At 39.1% G+C, this 22,619-nt stretch overlaps 1 long non-coding RNA gene across 2 annotated transcripts in view; it reads left to right on the forward strand.

Moving 5' to 3' along the window:
• Window positions 1–22,619, forward strand: part of LOC140256691 (uncharacterized) — a 201,640-nt gene that overhangs the window by 13,327 nt on the left and 165,694 nt on the right. For both annotated transcript variants that reach the window (XR_011904841.1, XR_011904840.1), the window contains exons 3-4: window positions 8,680–8,855; window positions 11,782–11,842. This is a non-coding gene — a long non-coding RNA (uncharacterized lncRNA). The remainder of the gene's footprint in view (window positions 1–8,679; window positions 8,856–11,781; window positions 11,843–22,619) is intronic.

The raw sequence follows: 22,619 nt of genomic DNA on the forward strand, positions 1-22,619 counted from the left end.
AAAAAGTCACAGATGTGGTAGGCGCGTATTCTATTAGTTCTGTCTAGAGTTGCTTGAAAAATGCTGGGGATAAAAATTCAGATGTTAACAGAAAAAAATAGTGCTGCAATATGTAATATTTTAAACATTATCCTCGCTTTATTCTTCTCAGGACTGGTTGAGGCTGGGCTTGAAAAACACTGTGTTAAGGACTACAGAGTTGAATGTACGAATCTGTAACATATGAAAGTTGTTTTTTATTTTAAGTTCCTGGGAGCTTAATGTCCTGAAACCTGTTGAATGTTTGTTCTCTCACATACCATCTTCAAAGATCCTGCAATCTGTAATCAGCGTGAAGATTTAAAACTTTATTATTTTCAGTGAATTGTTAATTGAAAGACTTCGGTCCTTAACAAGGAGATTCTGATCTGAATTTTGTTCCGGACAAATACCTCATAATCCCAGGATTAGAAAATACTTGAGTGATGCAATACTTTATATATATATATATATATATATATATATATATATATATATATATATATATATATACACACATATATGTATTTCACTTTTCCTTTCTTTAAACTTCTTTTTTTTTAGCCTTTATCTATCATGCATTTTGAGCTATTATCAGTGCTTACACTCACAGTTTATGACTCTCAGTGTATTTAAAGTCAGTCCTCTCCCCGTCTGCATTTCTAACTGTATATCTTTTCCTGAAGATGAATCATTTAGCACCATCACTCTGATTTTCATTCTCTTTTACTCTCTGCGAACTGAATTGGTTTGACAAATTCTGATGCTGCCTGAAAATATCTGGCTTAGTTTTATAATATTATTTATTTTTATAGCCAAAAGCCTAGCAGGTGAAGAAAAAAATGACGACAATTTGGTAAATAATGAACACAGGGATGACATATTGTTTTTCTACAATGAGGAATAAATGCACTTTATTAAGTGACCTTTCCTCTAGTGGATGCCAAGAAATTGGAGATAATAAAGCTTTTACTTGCAGAGGATTTTAGTTGAGAGAGGGGTATAGCTTAAAAGAAAGGTCCGTTGCTTTATTAAAGCCTTGTTGCAGTGACATCAGTATGAGACAAAGTGTATTATTGAGACTATTTGTATTGCAGTTTGGTCTTTCTTTAAATTTCTTTATTTTTGTAAATCCTCTGTTTTAATTACAGTTGCAAATGAAAGTTTAATTCCCCACCCTGATACTTTTCTAATTTGGAAATGCTTATCTTGAGTCTTGCTTTCCTCTTCCTTTTCTTTTCGGGAGATGCAGCTTACTTGTTGTGGAATTGCCCTGGGCTGGTGCGTGCGTGTGAGTGCCAGCTGCTCATGTTTAGCATTGAATCCTTGTATGATCACAAGCAACTTAATCAGCTTTGCATCTGAAGGAGTTACCATCACTGATGACCAACAGACATCTTTCCACTGGTTTCAGTGTATTAAAAGTCCAATTGAAAGTGGCAGGATGGCTGGGAGAGGATGAGGTGTTTCTCTACGTATGAAGATGAGTGAGATTTGAATCTTTTGTGTGGGTGACCTCTAGGAAGGAGTCATTCCTCTTGTGGAGTGTGCCCAGAGTAATTGCACAACTCATGCACATCTATTGCCACCCTATGTATGTATGGTTTAAAGCTTTAAGGGCAGGAGCTTCAGCTCTACGAGGTTTCTTTGGATATTTTTGTATTATCTTGCATGAGAGGACAGAAGGTATTTGGATCAGTATCTGGAGATACCCTTGGTCTTGATGGGTGAAATTCCCTTCATGCACTTTGTTTCTTTCCACAACTTAAAATTTAAGAATATCTTCCAATGGTATCTTCTACTCATGGAACTTACACTCAGGGCCCAGAGAGGTGAGTCAACAGGAGTGAAATGCTTTTTTTCACAGGGTGAAACATGTTCCTTAACCTGATGTTAGGGATGGACTAGCTTACATGCCAGGCTAATCATCCAGTGGCCAATTCCAGGGTGAAAGATAAAGCCAAAGCAGATCTAGCTGATGAGATCTATGGCCTTGCTGACATGAAAGAGATCAGATTAGGGACAAATTGTGCATTAGAAAATCCAGTTTGGGCCCAGATACTAACTGCAGGTATATGTGTGTATTTAAAAGGATGTCGGATCTCACCTTAAATATGTATGAATGAAAATGAGGTTGGCCACTGGTGAGGGAGTGTGAGCCCTCAAACCCATTTTGAAGATTTCCACCACCCCCCCGCCTTCACCCAAGTTACTAAAAGCATCAAGGTAGAGAAAAAGAAGCAGAGATATAAAATGCAAGTCGCACTTTTTAATAGATTTTTCTTGCTTTTCCCCAAAGGGTTCAGCTGCAGAGGAAGAGTGGAACATAATAATCCTTAGCATTTATATAGCACTTTACATTTCCAAAGCTCTGTACAAACATTAACTGATCAATCTTCACAACACCCCTGTGAGTTAAGGATGTATGATTAACCCCATTTTACATTGGGGGAAACCATAACATTTCAGAGCCTGACTTCCCCATCCCTCCAGAGGTGTGTGGCTCTTGCAAATCCTGCTGGTTTAAACAGGAGCTTTGTCTGATGCTTCCCAACACTGGGTGCTTCGCAACAGCCTCCGGGCTACATTGCCAGCCTGTGGCCGATGATCCAAAGGATTCGTCTTCCCTTCCCTGCTCTAACTGTCCCCTGCTGATGCTTTTGCACACCTTTATCTTTCAGTGTCCTTGCTGGAGTGACGGGAATTTCAAGAAGCAAAATCATACCTGGTTGACATAGCTATTTGAATATTGTAAAATCATCTTTATTTGGAACCCCTAGGGAAAAGCCTATTACCCCGGTGTCTTTTCCTTTTTTCTTCCTTTTATTTTTCTCTTTTTCCAAAACCTGGAATGATTTAAAATGAAATGTAATCCTATACTGAGTGAAAGCACACAAACACAATGATATGTCTGCTACTCACTGCCTTCCTTCCCTTTTTCAATCTTGATAATTTTGCATGTTTTAGGGAAAATGGCAAGTAGAGTAGGGGATTAATGCAAAAAATGCATTTTTTTTTTTCCTAGCATAGAAGTAAATAGATGTCTTCAAAGATGTCTTCAATGTGAAATCTTGGTGTAAACTGTTGAATTGTATTAGCTTTTTAATACTTCCTTAGTTTATGTTCTCTGAACATGGGATGCCTTTTACAGCCAAGCTCTGCTTTTGCAGGAGATGGAACTGTGAGGCAATGCTGTCATTTTGCTTGGCTCCATGTTTTGCTCCTAGGCTTTGGTCACCCGAGCCACAGGTACATTCACATTAATTCATGCTGGCTTTCCATTAGGAAAAAGAAAACACACCCAAGCGTGACCAAGAGAGTTTTTTTCTGATGTCATGTCCTGCAGTCAGGGATGGGTCCATGTAACGTGCAGCAGGATCTCCAGGATGAGAGCAGACATTAACAGAGGACCTGAGCTTTACTGTACTCTGTACTGCAGAGCTATGAGAAGAAACTTACTGCCACTTGGTCTTCATCATCAATGTTCACCCCTTTAGGCATCCTAATTAGCTCAAAGAATATTGAATCCAGTCAGGGTTTCTTGCTCTCCTCTATCTTAATTAGGTCTTAAGGAGGTAGAAAGAGGGTTCTAAATAAGATTGATGGAGAAAAGAGATGGATGACCAGTCCCTTCAACATGTATGTGTTTGTGCATGGGTAAAACAAGTTTAAGAATTTTCTCAAAGGTCATTGCTTTGAGGATTTTCTATATATATTCATTATTTACTCACCTGGAAAATACAGCATTACTACAGTAATAGGAAGCTCTGGTTTCATACTCTTTTTCTATATGAAAACTGCTACTTATTTGCTGAAATATGACTTGTGGCCTATTTCTTTCCATGTGTATTATTGAATCTTCTGATTTGGGAGCTGTGCAAAGCAGCTTTTCATTCTGAATGCTAATCAAAAGGGTGCGTTAATTAAATATACTTCTAATGAAACTAGTTTGAAATGAGACATGCGGGGCCAGAGTCAGCCCCTTCTTAAGATAATGAAAGAGATTGAAAGGATTATAATTTCTTTGGTGGGGAAGCTGGTGACTGATTTAGGGATGAGCATTATTGTCATGAAAGCTTATAAAATAAGATCATCCTCTGATGTCTGTTGTACCTGAAGTCAGTGGAGTCCCTCCAGATTTGCAGTGGTGAAAGAGAGGCTCTGAATTTGGGCCCTGACTACTTAAAAATATGTAGTTGCCCTTTAAGATGTAAATCTATTGAAATCCAACCTTAGACATTGCCAGGGTCACTCTGCTTATTACTTTATGACATTTCCAGATTAAAGGTGCAGTGGGGGCTCACATTAATTTGCTTTATGTTTGACTAGAAATGCTTCCCATCACTATTAGAGCACACTTGGAGCTCTCTTCATTTTAGAACGCTTGTCAGTCATTTGAGAATGATATGCCCTACGTCTGGGATGAATAAGCACATCATATATTAGGCAGAGGCTTTTTCTCTGGAGAAGCTCAAAAGAACTGACAACTGCTTCCAAGAAGGTGAAAAACATACACAAGGCCCCGCAGCTGAATGAGGGAGGAGTGAAGAAATATCCTGCTAAAATGTAATCTGCTGTGTTGATTGAAAGTATCCAGGCAGTTTTCTCATGACAGCAGTTTTTAAAGACTCTGTTCTATGGGAATGCAGAAGAAATGGGGACCAACACTCTAGTCTGTGGTGGGTAGCAAAGAGATCTTCCATAGAGAGCCTGTACATGTCTGTTCTGTGCCCAGCGTCCCAGTCTGCAGATCACCCTGTAACTTTAAAGGAGAGAGAGAAGCCTATCCCAAACAAGGAACGTATTTTCTTTTGCATTTTGCTCTGGCTTGTTTGTTTTCAGGAGTGAATAATAAGCTCTGTAACTTGTTTCAATAACTTCCATCTTGAAATCTTTTCTAGTTTTGATACCTATTTAGAAGCTGCATGCATGTTAGGGCTTTAGGGGGAAAAAGTTATAGTTTTACCATGAGGATGAGAATGACAAAGAACACAGTATTAACACTCATTTGGTGTTAACTCAGTTCTGGTTAAGTACTTCCCATGGTGTTTGTACCTGGTCTACCAACAGGAAAATGCAGCTTGGGGTTTTGCAGATGCTGCTCTACTGGGTAAGGACTTCTGCTGAACGTCACAGCAAAAATCTCTTTATGGTTCATCAACCAAGTGACCTCCCAGGGAAGATGACTGGGTCATAACTCCCACAAAAACTGTATGTGGAGGAAAGCAAATGAAAACACTTCTTGCTATTTTTCTTTTAAAGCTTTGGGGCTGTTTGAACATGAAACTTTGGAGTCAGTTGCTGAAACACCTTCCTCGAGAAACACAAGGCCTGTTTCTGAGGGAGATGAGTGAAGTCCTCGTACCTCAAAGCCATAGCATTGTAGGTACTGCCAAAACAGGGTGGGCCTGAGCCTTTACCTATATGTAGATGCAAGTGGAATTGCCTGTGGATTTGACATTCAGCTTGTGCTTTTACATGTCTGGCTTCCCTGGCCAAGATTTCATAGGATTGTGCCCTTCAGTCCAAAGTGATGAATTTCATGCCGTTTAATTATACCTCACCTTTAGTTATAACTTTTTACGTTTACATGTAGCAATCGTTTATTTATTTAAACATGCATTAGCCCTTGTATTTATTTTTGTATAGTTGGCATTTATCCTCTGAATATGTTCTCTGAGGGATGTAATGACAACACAGCTCAAGTACCATCAAAAATATGACGCTCCTATGGAGGGAAATTAGAACCGTAATGAACAACATAGAGGCTCAATATTTTACGCACAATTAATGTCTCCTTGCAAAGTATGTCATAAGGACTCTGAGTTTCCAACAGGTCTGTGTGTCTGTCTATTAATGGATGTGACCAATCCACCTTTTCCTGTTCAGCTCCTCTCCAAAATAGAAACCCTCTGCAGCTGCAGATCCGCATTCTCCCAACAGCTTCAGCCACTCTCACTGCTGTAATTCTCTGGAGAATCTGTCTCTATTTTCTGCTCTACATGATATCCTAAAACATTTTACAGGGCAATATAAGCTGGTAAATACTCACATTTTCACAAAATGAGTGTAAAAACTGCAGCAACCAACTGACTTGTGCGTACCTACTTTTAGCTTTTAAGTGCTCCATCCTCCCTCACTGCTCCTTCAGCTTAATGTCCTAACCTCAATGATCCGCAGAATTATATAGCTTAATATATAGCTTAATCCATTCCTGAGATTTTATCTTTCCTTATATTAACTTATCCATAGATGATCTTGCAGTGATGGCATATGTTGGAGACAGTCATTTTTAAAGCCATCTGCAGCTGGTTCTTGTGTGAATGCTGCACCCAGCAACTCATGATTCCTCTTCACTACTAATTATTTCCTATGGCTTTTAATACTGCTCTGAGTCTTAGAATAGCTCTGAATGATGATAGACATATATTATTATTACAGGTTGTATTAAGCAGTCGTAGCTCAAGTTCTAATTACATTACCCTTCAGCCACGGCAGCAGTAACACTTGGTTTGGTTCTTGAGTTTCTAGGAATAATCTCACCAGTAGTTCTTAGTTAGACTGCAAGGTCAGGGAGAAAGGAAATTCTTTTGCCCTTCTTTTCACGTAGGATCTGAGAGGATATATTGTAAAAGGGGACAAAACTGGTCATGAAAAGAGAGGATTAAAATGAGAGGCTCCATGCAATGCATGCTAACTCCGTACATCCTCACAGGGATAGGAGCTGCAGCGTGATTCTGCTCCAGAAAGGCACCCCATGAGAAGTGAGTTCTGAGGAAATGAACCTGGTCTAATAGCAAGCGGGTGCATTTTAGACTGCTTGAGTTCTGGGACTGATCCACAGAGCTTCAGGGAAGATACAATTGGAAATTTCTAAATCCATCCAGCCATATAAAAACCCGCTCTGGTTCCCTGCAAGAAGAAAATACTGCGACATTTCCAAGTCTATTGATTTATTTCCATAAAACTATGATTTTTACTTGATTGAGTCCAATATAGCGGGATCACTGTCGTATATGCAAGCCATTATGTCATTTATTTATTATTATTTTTTGACTGGCAAAAGTATTCTTATCCCCATCATTGACAAAGAAAGGATGGGATATTTGAACATGGGCACTCAAAAGACATCAAAGCCAGGAGTCAGCTAAAACTATTTGTATTTTGTTATTTTTAGTCAGTGGGTGGCCAGGCTCATCATATTTAAAGGGCTGTTAATAACAATTTTGATTTGGGTCTGTAAAATATTTATTGGTGTTTGGTGGTTGTTTATAAATCTTAAGGGAGATATTTTTATGATTTAAAAATGAAATAGAAATATGACAGACATTTCTCAAAAATGTTTTGTATAATTCCTGTGGTATTGGAACGACATGTGCAAACCATAAGGATATGATTTGATTATTTTCTGTTTGGTTATCCAAATGCTCAAGCAAATAAACAGCATAAATAACAAAGAGACCGTTTCTTTGTTCACAAATTCCTTTATCTGATAATCTCAGGCAGTATAAATAACTAAGGAAAGTTTTTATTATGTAACACTGCACAGAAATATAGCATTGCAGGTTCTTTGGGACAGTGAGTCTCTTTCTACAGTCCCCAGAACGTTTTGGCTACTACTATAAACTTATTACAATCTATTTCTCTACTGTAGGGTTTTCTTACAGTACCTATAAAGGCCAAGCACCTGATAGTAGAATATCTCATTTATATAGCAATTTCCATTCCTCAGTGTATGAATTTGTACGTATATATCTGAGTGTGCACCAGATGGCTTACATTTGTTATGTATGCTGCTGTGAAAATCAATATGCATGTTTATTAGCAATTTATGATTTTCCATAAAAATATTAAAAAATGAATAATAATCACTTTCAGGAATTAAAGGGGAAAAAAAAAGTCAGATCTGGTTTATCAGTTTGAAAATGAATGAAAAGTTCTTCCTTACTGTGTTAATTAATTGCAGTTGACAAAAAGTAGGATCCTTCACTCCTCCTTCCATGTTGCTAATTCCATCCCTCTCTCCCTCCCTCTCTCTCACTCTCTCCCCTCAATTAAACGTATGAGAGTGTCCCCTCCCCTTTTAGAAAGAAGCTTTTAGATTAATCATATTATCTTAAGGTTCCAAATCTCAATGCCTGCGTGACCTTTCTTCCGTTAGAATCCATTATCTTAAACTATCACAATAATCCTGGCTTTAGGGAGGGAGAGCGGGAAGCAAGAATCAAACCTAATAGATGGCAAATAAGATTAATCTATGATCTAAGTGCCGATTACACTTGGCCCTGCCCTTGAACACCCAGGTGTAACCTTGAAATTCACATCCGCTAAGACACTGCAATTGGATTGTGTGTCCCCGAAGGCCTGGAAGGGGCAGCTGGCCAAACTTTACCCATTATTCCCCAGTGAGGCATGAGCTGTCTCAGCCTGCAGCTCTCTTACTTGTGGAATTTGGCAGCGGCACAGCTGAATGTTTGTTTTGGGATGTTTAGCATTTTTTCAGATAAAATAGTTATTTTCAGGTCCTTAATTTTTGTTTGTCAGAAGCAAGCAGCCAGGGAACGGGTGAACTTTTACCTGGACCTCACAAGAGGAGAAAGCTCTCTTTTCAAAATCTGATAACTCTGCAGAAGAAAACAGAGATATTTTCTTTCTTTATAGGTTGACCTATGGACCCTGCCAAAAAAAATTTTCCATGTGAACTTGAGTTTGCAAGGCCCTTTTTTCAGTTCTGAAAACTCCGCGTTCTGAAAAAGGACATCTGTGATAAGATGGAACTTGGCACCAGTAACTCATGTTCTATGGGTGAAGCATGCTCAGAAGAGGCAGACCGAGAGGTAATGTTTCATCAAAGAACTTTTTAAAGCCATTATTAAAACTAGCATACGTTTCCTCTGCTGCTGGCAGCTTCAGTGGACAGGACGGGATTGAATCGAGGATGGCAGCCGAACTATTTTCCTTATTTATATGTAAGGCCAGATTCTCAGCTGGGATGAAACAGTGCAAACTTGCTGGCTTGCATTAATCCTGCCTAAGAGATGTCAGCTGGGGAGGTGGCAGTGATGTTCAGCTGAAGCCATCTACCCTCCATCAGCTCCATTTGGAGGAAACCCTATGGTGAAGGGCCATCTTTCTCTTTGTACCTCTCCTCACACAGCAATACCCCAGTGTGACAACAATTCAGGAGATAAGGAATTAGAAAGAAAACACAGTGTAGGAAATGTCAACGCGAAGCACATCTGGTGGCTGGCTGACTTTACAACAGTGCTTTGGTAATCTCAAAATTATAGGGAAATAGAAGACGATAGAGGCAAAATCATACATATAACAGCTACTGCAGTGGTAGCCTGGCAGTGTTGGAAGTTGTCTGGGTGGTAAAACTGTTACAGCCTCCAATGGTGATTCCATCAGAGGACCAAGAGAACCCCGACCTGCCAGGATACTGGGAGTGATGTTGGGAGACGTGTATGAAAGATGCAGTTCCCTTCAGTCATGCACAGAGAGCTGTTGTTTTCCTGCTTCTTCGCTTTCTTTGCCAGCTTATGAACATTGGCTCACAGGGATGTTTTAAAAGCTTCTATTGCTGTGGGGACAATCTGTAAACAGCATGGTACAGTTTGTCACTATTTTCCTTGCCCAGAAGCTGATCTAATAGGACTTCTGTGTGCAATGTGGGTATGTAAATAAAAGAGGAGATACCTGACCCAACTTTTATTTAATTTAAAGAGAAATCAATGAAAAAGGGGAAAAAAAAAGTTACAAAATGGACTTGCCAAGTGGACTTTGATCAAAAATTAAATCTGCTCACACTAGTATTGATTAGTAGCATAACTTCTCTCTCAATTCTCTTTGTGAGTACGTGAAAAGCTGCTGGTGCTAAAGGTGCCTGAACTGTGATATTTTAGAAAGTTTTGTGGAGTCGTGAAATGTTTCAAATGTGGGCTACCAGGCTGAATAATCAAAACAAGTACAAATCTGGTAGTAGATCTCTGTTAACTCTACAAAAAGGGCTTCATAAAGTATTTGAATTTTATGGATATGTCTCTTAAGGATCCTATAGGCTAAGGGCCCAGACACAAACTGAGCTTCCCTGAACTTGGAGTAACTGAAGAGCTGGATAGTATCGCATTCTGTGCAGTTGATCTGATCTGCAGGCAGATGTGAACCAATAGCTGGGACACTCTGAAATATGGAGCATAAAGCAAAACTTGTAGACAGGAATGAGGATGATGATGAGCTGCCAGGAGGATTCTCAGGCTGTGTGGTGACACCTAGAAACAACCAGAACACACCAACACTGTGTCTTCTGTCCAGAGAGGGTTAACTTGCACTTGCAGTAGGCAGCGTCATGCCATTAAGTCAGGGAGAGTAATGAAATTTCATTTAATTTGTCAGGAAGAAAGTGCTAATGTTAAAAGGCATTTAATAAAAAGGGGGAGATTCTTTGAAAGGAAGCCTTTAAGTAATTACTTCAAGTGTCTTAGGCCTACTCACCAGAATATTTACATTAGTGTCTCCCAGCGCCAAAGTGTAATTAAATTAGTGCAGCATTTACATTCCATCCTGGTTTTTTAGAAGTGTGATTTTATTAACAATTCTCAAAAAAAAAAAAAAAAAAAAAATCAAATCTTGATTTAATCAAATCAGGTGTTAGTATTTTTTGTCATGTTTTCACTGAGAAAACTGCTGTGATCTGGCTTGGAGAAGGTGGAGCGAAGGAAAGAAAACTTAATCTAAGTTTTGGGTTCTTCTTGGAGAAATGCCATTTCTTTTCTCTGCCCTGGGACTAAAGTGGAAAACTCTGTCCAACACTGTACAGACTACAAGAGTCTCCTGGTGGAGTTTTGAGTGTAAATCTGGCTCTTTTCACAAACTGCAGAGGTGTGTGTGAGAAGGACAGACAAAGAGAAAGAGAGTCAGAAGATGGCATCAGAATGTAGAAATAAGGCACAGCTTGGGGGTTGCTTATAACATGGTGGTGAACCAGAATTAACATCAGGAGCTGAGAAGCTGCAGAATACTAGAAAATGGGGTTTGCAATTTTAAATGCTAAAAGTTATTTTTTCTGGGGGGGAGAAATGTATATGTAATACCCTGCCAAGGTAGGACAACTTTTCCACCCTGGTGTAAATGGAATATATTCTATTTTCTTTAGCTTCATTGGAAATGTGGCTCGTTAAAAGTCAATTAACAAAAAAGAAAAAAAGAGAGAATAGGATAGTTCATTACACACAGCCACTACCAGAAGACACTGGAAATGGATAGCCTAAAACAAAAGGAAGAATGGAGCATTCAAAAAATTACCTCTGAATTTGTTTGACCATTGCACATCTCTTTACTCAAAAGCATAGCTCTGTGCTTCCATCACAAAGTAACCAATGTTAAACTCAGCTGGGACACAAATTCACATCCCTGATAGAAATTAAGCTAAACACAGATTTACAGACACCTTCATTTTTCTTCATTAACTACAGATAAATTGGTTGACTTGTTTTTATTTTATGTGGAAGTTCATTGATTAGAAATGTATTTTGAATTATGATGAATAAAAGTAAACTAAGAAACTTTTTCCATAGTTGCATCAGAACAGTACCTACAGCTGTATAAAACCTAAAGCTATCATAACTGCTGAGCAACTTGCACATCAGATATGGGGTCCCCAGGTTCAGGTCTCTTCTATGTCTTTTTATCATCTGGGGTCTCTGGTAAAATATATGCAAGTATCTATTGAAGTAAATTCTTATTTCTTTTGTTTGTCTTCAGGTAGTCCTGAATCGTGTACATGGCTCCAGGTGTATCTGAAGAACTGCACGTGATTTGTCAGGTAAAATATCGTTTTAAAAATAACCTGACTGTGAATGTTCGCTGATACAGAGAGTTTAAGGGTCTTTCTCTAGCCCTTGATTTTCACCGCATTTGGTTTGTCTCTAAGTGACTCAGAGGGATGTTCCAGCAAGATTGAAACTTAGCAAGCTGAAAAATTAACATGCACAGAAATTAAAAGCTCTCTCCACCCTGCAGACTTTGTCACTGGGAAAAATCATTTGCTTTTGCTACTGCAAACTGCAGTGGGGGTGGCCAAGTCTTGATGCTAAATCAAAGGATTTTGCAGGATAACAATAGCTGAACTATTGGTATGGGAAGAACATGCATTTGTGACTCCATCCTAGGTACAATGGTTTCCTCTTCCTGTGGTAAAGTGGATTCAAAGGGAATCTAAAAACTGAAAGATCCTAGAAAAATACTTCAGCTGGGGGAAACTCTCCAGCATGTCACTGAAATGGTGACAAGCTGACACTCTCAGAAGGAAAAGAGAAAAAAAAAACACAAAAAAAACCCCACATAAAACCATAAAGCAATGCATTCTGCTTCTTCCTGCCAGGGCTGTGATGTTATTTACAACTTTGTTAATCCTCTTGTATGTGTTTGGTTCCAAGTGGCTTTTTTGATTCTTTTTCCGGTGCTTCACAACCTTTGAAGGATGACTGACTAAAAGTTGTGGTATGAGATTGCTGCTTGAGTTACAGCAAACACATTTTAAAGAGACCCTGGCAAGGGCACAGGCTTGTCAGTACAGCCTGGATGATCCTGAAGGTGGGCCTGGATAGATTGAACTCGTGGCTCACTCAGAATCAAGATCATAAAAGCATAAAGTGGTTTGAGTTGGAAAGGACCCTTAAAGGCCATCTAGTCCAACTCACCTGCAGTGAACATGGTCGTCTACTGATTGATCTGGGTGCTCAGAGGAGGGAAAGGTCATTAAAAGCATTTGTATACCAAAACAGTCTGAGCCACAGTGGTAACTGTGCTCTCAAGATTCTTTGCGTCCCATTGGGCCGTTTTCAGTTGAATGTGTGGGCAATCACAGATGCCCACTAAACCACATCTTCATTGTCCTCACCTTAAAGGACATCCATCCTATCCTCACCTCTCACAACTAATTGCCATATCGTTTAAAGATTGACAACATGTGTTTGAATTTATTCTATTCTTGATGCTTGTGGTATCGGGTTATTGAGCGCAGAGGTTTATCTGTGAACAAAAAGCATGCGGTGATATATGCTGGGATTGCCACCATCTAACTATGGTGTCTGCAGTGTTCCTCCAGAGAAACCCTACCAACTGTTTCAGAGGTAGAGATTACTGAATCCTGTGTCTATTTACGTGTGGTTCAAAATAAGCCCCTGGTGTTTTGGGGAGGTAAAACATGTTTCATGCTGCAGCCTTTTTGATCGCACATCTGTGAAAGAGATGGTGCTTTGAGGTTGCATCCCAAGGCCTCGCAGGCCTTCGGGCCGAGCAGCACGATGTTCCTGATTAGGGCAGGAATAAATCCATCCTGACTGCAAAAGAATTACGTGATCTGGAGAAAATGGAACTTGCTGAATGTTGAGAACTTCTTTTCCTATAGATGCCTAAGCAGGAGCTAATCTCTTTCAGAGATCTGGTCTTCTCTCTTAAAAACACTTTTTTTTTATGGTAGAACAGCTGTTGTTGCTTCTGTTGTGATGATCTGGGTGAAAAGTTTGGTAACAGAGAGAGAAGCTTAAAAAAAAGCAAAAGGCAAAAAAACTCAGGAAAAATTCCTCCCCAAACCCACCCACTGAAGAGAGAAAAAAAAACCTTCTGCTCTGGCATTCCTGAGATGTACCGCGTCTAGTGTTTTTTAATGCAATTAAAACAAATGCTGACGTTATTTATAACTAAATTACTAGCAGGAAAAACAACTAATGACCAAAACCCACATTTATACCATTAAAAAAAAAAAAAAAAAAAAAAAGAGAAAGAATATCCTAAAGGGAATGATTTGTAAGGATGTGGTTAAACCTATTTATACCCTGGGTTCTATTTGTTTTACAGCCAGCGGTGCACGAACAACATGAAAGGTTATCTTTGACAAGGTTTTAGCTATTATTTTCTTCCAGTGAAATGGTATTTCTTGAGAAAAAAAGGTCTTCAGAACAAAATAACAATAAATCCTGATTTAGATACATAAAGCTGCCATCGATATCACATAATATCAGTGTTCTTTCTCACTCGATACAGGCGTTTTTAAGATAAATGGTAAAACTGAACTGGAAATCCATCTGGCCAGCTGCCTGATCTAATGAATAACCCCACTTTGGCTCCTGCAATGTAAGCAGAAAGAGTTCTCTCCCGGCCGCTTTCGTCTGTCATGAATCTACAAGACAGCCGACATAATATCTGGGCGACAACAGCGTGCTAACAGTGCAGTGACTTCCATTTTCTTTGCTTTCTATTGATTTTCACTTAATAACTGGCGAAATACTAAACGTCCGCCCTGAGTACCTAATAAATCCTGCCTGAGCTTTTTATTGAGGAGAATTTAATAAAAACAACCATTGTGGCTGAGGGATTTTTCTTCTGGACAGAACACGGTGAGGGGTGGGTAGTGTGTGTGAGTAAAGGGGGAGAGACATTTGAATTTTCTAATTCTTTTTTTGCAAGCTTTTCCCCCCTCCCTTCTCGTCACTGCCCTCTTGAGGACCCGACATCCTTATTTTTCAGAGAAACTTGGTTTCTTTCTTTTGCATGTTTTCTCATTGTCCAGAGATGGCCACAGCACACACGTGTTGTCCCAAGACAGAGAAGAAGGGTGTTTACAGAAGGAAGGCGCTTCCACCACGACCATTCTACTCGCCCACATTTCCTTCTTAAATCTGATTTCAATTTTGTTAATTGTTATGAAGGCTCTCTAATTGCCAAGTGCAGGGGCTGTCAGAATTCTACAGTAACACGCTTTTTATTGTCCCATTTTACAGCTGTTTTACGTTTGACACTTGACATGCAGGCGTGAAGATCCCCTGTCGTATTGGTTGGCTACTGTAACAAAATGGCATTTTTAAGTTATACGAAGTGTTAAATCTGCATCCAGTTAGAAACATAACAAAACAAAACTCGGTGGTTTCTAAGTTGACAATCCTAATTGTTAGCTTGGGGGAAAAAAAAAGAGCTGGAAAAACAAAAGTAAAAGGGACCAAACTCTCTTTCTCTAGTTGTCCACCAAGCATGCGTATGTATGTTGATATATACGCTACATGCAGCTTTCTTTTCTGAAGATGAATCAGGAGAGATCAGGATAACGTTCCTAAGTACAACATATTACTTCCCCTGCATAACCTCCTGGAACGGCTCTCTTTGCCAATAAACTCAACAGAGTTCCCATTATACAAAGCTGCTCTTTTAAAGCATTTGACAGTTTTTATTTTAATTGACACAGAGGCAGTTTCAAAGTCATTGGGTTTAATGAACAATCATCTTAGCATTTGCCTGCTCAAATCCTCTTATTCCCAGCAGTTCACAGTAAAGTTTATTCTAACAGTTGAAATTAAAAAAGGAGAGAGAGGCAAGTAGAAATGTTGAGGAGCTTATATAAAAATCTGTGAATCTCAAGTTTTGTGCAGTGCTGTTATGAAAACTACTCAGCCATGCAAAGCAATAAGAGGTTTAATTACTCATTGGTAGTCCCTCTGCTGCTCCTGATGTGGTGTGTGGTGTTGCAGAGGCCTGGGAAAGATAATTGAGGCATATGGGTGGAGTACAGCACTGTTTTGGCAGCTCATTTATTTTTTTCGTATGTGTGTCTGTGCCGCTGACTGTGTCACTTCTCCTATGGGATGGAAGGTGCAACAGTTCATAGTGGAAAAGTATCAGTTGATGACTGATCCTGATTCAAATTGTGTAAGGATCTTGTAGCTGTGGGATGGGGTTCAAGTTCCAGAGGGGATGGATGCTCTCACGAGACTTTCACGTGACTTGTGCCTGACACTGGGACATTATTGTGGAGGTAGTGAGGTGTCTCCTGGTGTTCTGGCAAATCTATACTATCTTAAGCTGGTGGCCACAAGAAATAGTGTGAGAATGAACCAAAAAAGATCAGTTTTCAGGTTTTACTAAATCAATCCATTTTAGGCACTACTGGGCTCATGTGGTCTAGAATTGATTGTCTCTTAATAGGCAGAACACTGGTGACAGTTATGGCCTTACCCATCTATAAGGTATGATGGGAGTAAAGAAAATCACTCAATTGTTGAACCTACCAAATCAGGGCCCTAAAAAACACATGGAAGGAGTATTCAAATCCAGAAATTCTTGCGTTTGTTTCTGGTTTGAAATCCATTTTTAGGTGAATTAGTTCATGAACCAGTTCCATGTGGCAACTCCATGATTATAAGAAAGTACTCAAGTTTCTGCTCAGGTTTATTGCTGCATGCTAATAACATTCAGCAGCTGGAAATTAAAAGGGACTCACTTGTGAGATGTGACCAAATTACCCTCCACAGCTAGTCTTCAGGTGCTACATGTCTTTACAGATTGCAGACCTCCTTACCAAAACCTTCTAAACCAAAATCTTTTTGCAGATTTTACCAAATATATATAAAAAAAAAAAAAAAGAAAGAAAAAAAGGATTTATCGCTATCTAAATGGAGTAATAGAGTGACAGGACATATTTGCATTCTGAATAGATTAGCTGGTCTTTTAAATATTTATTTGTGGCTATTTTCAAAGTCCTTGAGCCTCTGAAATTTTCCAAACACTTCTGATTTGATAGACTGGGAAATCTGTCTGCAGTTCCAATTATACTTGAAAAGATACATACAAATGATTTGACAAGTTAAAAATTAGCAGCAAGTTCTATACCTAGCAAGATTTTGTAAGCAGCAGTCATAATTCATGATACTTCATTCTAAAGTTCATGTAAATTCTGTGTGTGTGGGATCCTTTAATTGGTAAGCATAAAGGTGTATTGCTATTCACCTAATGTATTCTATTGCTCAACAAAAGGTTGTTGTAGTGAGCTCTGATTGTGACAAATGATTTACTATTAGGAACATTCTGTAATTATTGTTCGGTGGTACCACAGACCGATACATCATTAACATGATAGACGACCTTTTATATCAGCAAAAATAACTAAATTAATAAAAATGGCTTCATTCCAAACCCTGTCAGAAAGCCAATACTCGAAACAATCAAGTATCAGTGATACCTCAAAAGACCGGAGTTATATTTTTGTTAAGCAAATCTTATTGTTTGTGCAATAACATTGACATGTGCTGTAGAATGGAGGGCTGGATTTTCAGCTGCTGTGAATCAATAGTCTAATTAATTCTATTTAAGTAGAGACACACCACTCCACGCATGTGAGGGGTATGATATGTAGGATTTTATTGTATTGCCAAAAGCAAGTACAATGCAAACGAAGTAGCAAAAAACTTTTCAAGAATTCTGGGAACTGATGCAAGTGCTTCGACTTGGTGGTTCTTCAGACAGATTCTGTTCTATTGCATTGTATTTCTACATCCATCTTTTCTTCATTCCATCTCTTTTTCTTCCTCTTGTCATTCCCAACAAGCCACTAATTACCAAGATAACTCCCCCCCCCCAAAAAAATGTAAATAGGTAAACCAGACTCAGTAGGACAGTTGTTAAATGCTCAGAGTCACACATATCTCTATCTATTTTTTCCCTTCCGGTCTTGTTTGAGTGTAAGTTCCTTTGGCAGGGACTGTTCTGTGTCTGGACGTTTCACACCTAGTTTTCTCAGTTGTCTGTGTAGAAAGCACAAGGATAAATATGGCAAACAAATATTAGGTGACTGGATCGCAATGTGCTGCATGAGAACTGACTCGGTTTACTTTACCATCATAAATTGTCAGGGCGTTTTTCCAGTGACATGTGCTGAAAGAAGAGCAAAAAAGCACTTAATATTTAGGTCATTGTGTTCTAATAGGTAAGGAGCAAGTTTTGGGGACTATTCCTTCAGCATCTGTGTTACTAACTCACTGTGTAACCTTCAGCAAATCCCTTTATTGCATCTCTGTAAAATATTGGTAATGAATTTACGTTTTGTAAAGTGCTGGTAGATCCACAGATGAAAAGCACTATATAAGCTAAGTGTTATTAATGTGTTTCACTCAGTGAAATGAAATCTCTGTTGAGAAAAATACCGTTCTGTAAAATTTATATTTAAAGTTACATACTTTACAGCACGAAGAGAATGAAGGTTGTGTCACTGTTTCCAACATATAAACTATATTTAGCAATTTATTCCTTGGCTTCTCTCTAAGTAAAAGAAAACAGCTTGATGCTTAAAAATAACATTTCGTAGGCTTGACGTCCATAATTTGGACTTGAATGTTTTTTAAACAATTATTTAAAAGAATGAAAAATCTCATTCTGCTCATGTAGAATAAATTTTAATTCTAGCAAGGGCCATATGTATGAAGATTAGCCATTTATCTTGCATAGTTATTTCAGTTTCATCTGAACATTGCTACAGAATAATGTTTCTGATGTCAACCATCCCTGTATTTTCTTTTAGTGCACAGCATGCCTTTTCTGTCGCACCCTGTGAAACAGTGGTGTAGTGTTTGAACACTGGGCAGTTCAGTTTTTTAGTGAAACTTCTCTAATTTTACTGCTGAGATGGGCTGAGCTGCAAAAGGTTATACAAACCACATAAAAGTTGGGAAGTATATTAGACTCTTAATAATCTTTTGATTTTATTAATTGATATTACCTGTAATATATTCAAGGAAATTGATTCAGTCATCTGAGTTTTAACCCAATATTCTTCTTTCCTTACTCACTCACAATAGACAGCTCTATTATTCCAGAGCTTCTCTCATAATTCTTTTGCAAACGTTTTTCTGTATGGGAAGCTCCTGGTTCTCAGTCGTTTTGCCAGGAATGAAGTTTGAGTCAGTTACTCAGGAATTGTCACCGGAGCCTATTGAAGAAAGGAAAAGCTTTTATGGAACTTTATCATAGGATATAACTAGTCGAGGTAAGAAGAATCTGGATTTTGTCTTAGGAGAAACATTCTGATTAGGAAAACCAATCAAACATCCAAACAGTCTAAGAATAAGGTTTCTCCCTTTGGCTACTGGTTGCCAATATTATTACCAGAGTCTCTAGAGTAATCTTAGCCATTACCTCTTATGTGGGGGTCAGACAAAACGGACCCCTTTTTCGCTTTTTGCCATCTGAATAGCAACTCTGAGCACATATCACTTGATCTTTACTTGAATTTCTTCCCATTATATTTATCTTATTTTCTGTAGAAATCTGCTTGATTCAGAACTCCTTTGAGGAACTTGAAGAAAAGCTAGAACACACAGCTATTTTCTTCCCTTATTCTACCAGATCCAGATCCTGATGGATGGAATGCCCTAACTCATTGTGAATGTCTGGCCACTAGACATTTGCATCACAAAAAGTCTGGAGGCTATAGTTAACCTGGAAAAGCATAGGTCTGAACTGGAAACAGAGAGAACCTACAGCAAAATGTAAATGTGAACTCATCTTAGTGAAGGGGTGAAGCACTGTTTTGTAAAGAAAAGCACGCAGCAGCCCCTGGAGCCATGGCCCTGTTGATTAAGGCACTAGCTGAACTTTCTTTGTAGCAAGGTCTGTAGGTGCTTTTAATTTAAATATAATGAAAGGAAATTTGGCAGTTATCAAGACTATTTCTATTTTCCAGCAACGAAAAGAAAAAGCAAGCCTTGTTATTTGAGTGTTTTCTTCTCACTCTACGTGGAGATATTTAATAAGTCTTGTGGCTGATTTTTCTTTTATGAACTGGTCCTTATTTTCCAGATTTTACACTCAAAGAGATATACTTTGTTCAGTTCTTCTAGACCAATGCTAGACTCCTTCATAGCCATAGACAGGGATTCTTTGAAATTGTTTTCAAAGCCCAGTGCTGATTGAAACTATTTTAGGTCTTGCCTTTGCTACCTTGGCCCTATCTGAAAGGAAGAAGTTTGCCCTTGAAAGAGAGTTAAACTGCTGTGATTCACCGACTTGGAAGAATTGCAGGATGCTGACTGCCTGAAGTGGTGCCTCCCACTGGACCAGTGCAAGTTTCCTTCCTTCTTGTCTGACCAAGCCATTAAGAAGTTAGTCAGTTCCCTGAAGGTTACTTCCAAGGAATCTCCAAAAAGGAAATATCCAGCCCTGGAAAGGTAATTTACCTAGACAGGATTTGAAATGCAAGGTACTCAGTTGAGGGAAGAAAGTCCTATATCCCATCTGGCTGCTTCACAGGCTTTATATCCCATGAGCTAGCAACTGCAGACATTCCACTGGGAGATGTCCTATAAAATCTGAACTACTTGGAGATCCATATTTTGTCTCATGTGGCTTGTTCAAGTCAGAACTGTGGTGCACTGGTGTTCTCAGAGCAACTGTTTCGGGTAGAGCAGCATCCTCCTTTTGAGAATGGTTTGAATCTGCGCCTGTGTGTGATGTCTCCTGAACAGAAGCTATTTTTGACTTGGTCGAGGCACACGTGGGAGGAAATGCCAGCTATCCGCCTTCGGGGACTAGCTGTAACTTGCTTCCTTTGTTCGTAAGGAGCAGATCCCCAGCTGGTGTGAAATGGCATTTCAGAAGTGCTACTCCTGTGAGAAGCCAGTCCTAAAGCCTGCCACACTGATGGAGCCCATTGCTCAGAAACAAGTCTCTGGGCCAAAGTATCTTTTACTTTACCCAGAAACAGTGATGTTATTTGAAATCAGAAGCTTTTAGGCTGAGGAAAGTGTGCTTAATATGTAATTTCTAGGGTCAGAAATAGAACTAGAGACTTTGCTTTTACTTCCTTCTCCATTTTTAAATCCCAGTTTATTCTGGAGGAAAATGCAATAGAAAGTAACTTATAAAGGGATAGAGTGACTGCATGCAAATTCTGGTCTGAATTTACCCCTTCAGCCTCTTTTGCAAATGAAGTTAGTGAATTAAGCAAGATAGCTTTGGCCCATAGGATGACTGTAGGTTAAAATATGCTTTTTCCCATCGCTTCTTTCTCACTCCAGTCACACAGTAACACAATAGCACATGCAAAAATGTTGAAGATATCCTCAAAAATGAAAACAACAAAACTAGCTCCCTCCAAAACACACATGCATACAAATCAAAAGAAAAAGCAACCGGCCCAAAAAAGTGTCTCCAAAGTATCGGTATAATGAAATACCTTGGCAACCATCTGAGCACCCATTCAATACTATCCAGATGCCTCTTTATTTCAAGTTTTGGGAACATTTACCTACTTGTTAGATGTACTGGGCTTAAAGCATGCAAAATGCTGCAACAGGAGGAGTTTGTGAAAATTCCTTATCCCGATCTCTATTATTAATTCAGAAAGTGAAGTTTCATAGATCAGATGTGCAAGTTGTATTGTATTTATGTATTGCTGGGGAAACATAAGCCAAGTAGCACGCATGTTGAAAGTCAAAACCTAGAACATATTTTTGTTCTGGTTCCAAGAACTGTCCTTTTCCATGATGGTCAAGCAGAAATGGAACTGCAATGAAGATTTATGGATATTTGTCTCTTCACCTGGGAGAAAGGAACACGTTCTTGTTCTGGTCAATGATATTTGATCCTTTACACCATTCCTATGACTCAGGGCCGTCTACAACATAATAGTTTAAAAGGACTGTTCCTTCCTTGGGTGCAGTTCTGATATGGATGCATAAATGCATCAGAATTTTGTTAAGTCTGAAACACGCTCTTTCTCACAATTTCTGATGTTAAAGATAGAGCTGTCTCTCGCAACACAACAGGCCTCAGACTTTCACAGCTCCAAGACATAGATGTCTGATTACTTAAGCTCTATTTGAAATTAAATTCCAGCCTCAGGGGCATTTTGATAATAAATTCATTTAGGGAAGAAGTTTCTTTCATAGACACAAACATCCTCTGTAGCCATGCTCTGTGCCAGTATATCTGCACAGAAAATTTCAGGGTACTTTCCCCACATTTCTTCTTCCTGTATTCTGTTCTATAGTTTGCCTGCCTGATTCACCACTTCTTTTGGCAGGTAATACCTTCCCGCACTTGACTTAGCTTTATTGCACTTCCAAGTTTTCCTCAAGCTAAGCATGTCTACATCACTCCTTAAATCTGCCTTGGAGGATGCCAACACATCTGAGCCTCCTTTTCACCTCTTAATCTTGGTCTCTTTTTCATGGCAGTGCTGAGTGCTACCTGTAAAATCACTTCGATGACTTTGTTGCTTCTCCCCATTATCTGTCTTACTTGGGGGATGCAGAGAGAGGAATTAGATAGCAGGCTGGAAGTGAGAAGCACAGGGCTGACACTGGCTGAATCCGGGTTCTCACTGAGCGCCATGGGTGGGGAGAAAGGAGGGTTCAAGACAACTCATGGGTGAGTTTGGGCTGAGTCCTGATCCCAGGCTGATACTTGTCCTAAGTGGAAAAAAAGAGAAATTCGGAAGAAATAGTGGCTTTGCCTTCCTTGCAGAGAAAGAGGTAAATAGAATTTTAAAAATGAGGCTGAGAGAAGCGAGTCACATTCTGCTGGCGTTCATTCCCCCAGGAATCATTTCTGATCCTGTAGTTTTGTTTCTAACAAATTTAGATCATATTTTCCTGTTGCTATACTTCAACCTTCATTCGATACCAGGCTACAGTGGCTTATAACAGTGATCAAAATGAATGTTGAATTCCCAAGGACTTTACTGAGGTTGCTGTACCCAACACTTAGAAAAGCATTTTGAAGAGGGGACTAAGGATTATTATTCCCATTTTATGGATGCAGTGTAATGTTATTGC

Source organism: Excalfactoria chinensis, chromosome 10, assembly GCF_039878825.1.
Source record: "Excalfactoria chinensis isolate bCotChi1 chromosome 10, bCotChi1.hap2, whole genome shotgun sequence".
NCBI lineage: Eukaryota > Metazoa > Chordata > Aves > Galliformes > Phasianidae > Excalfactoria > Excalfactoria chinensis.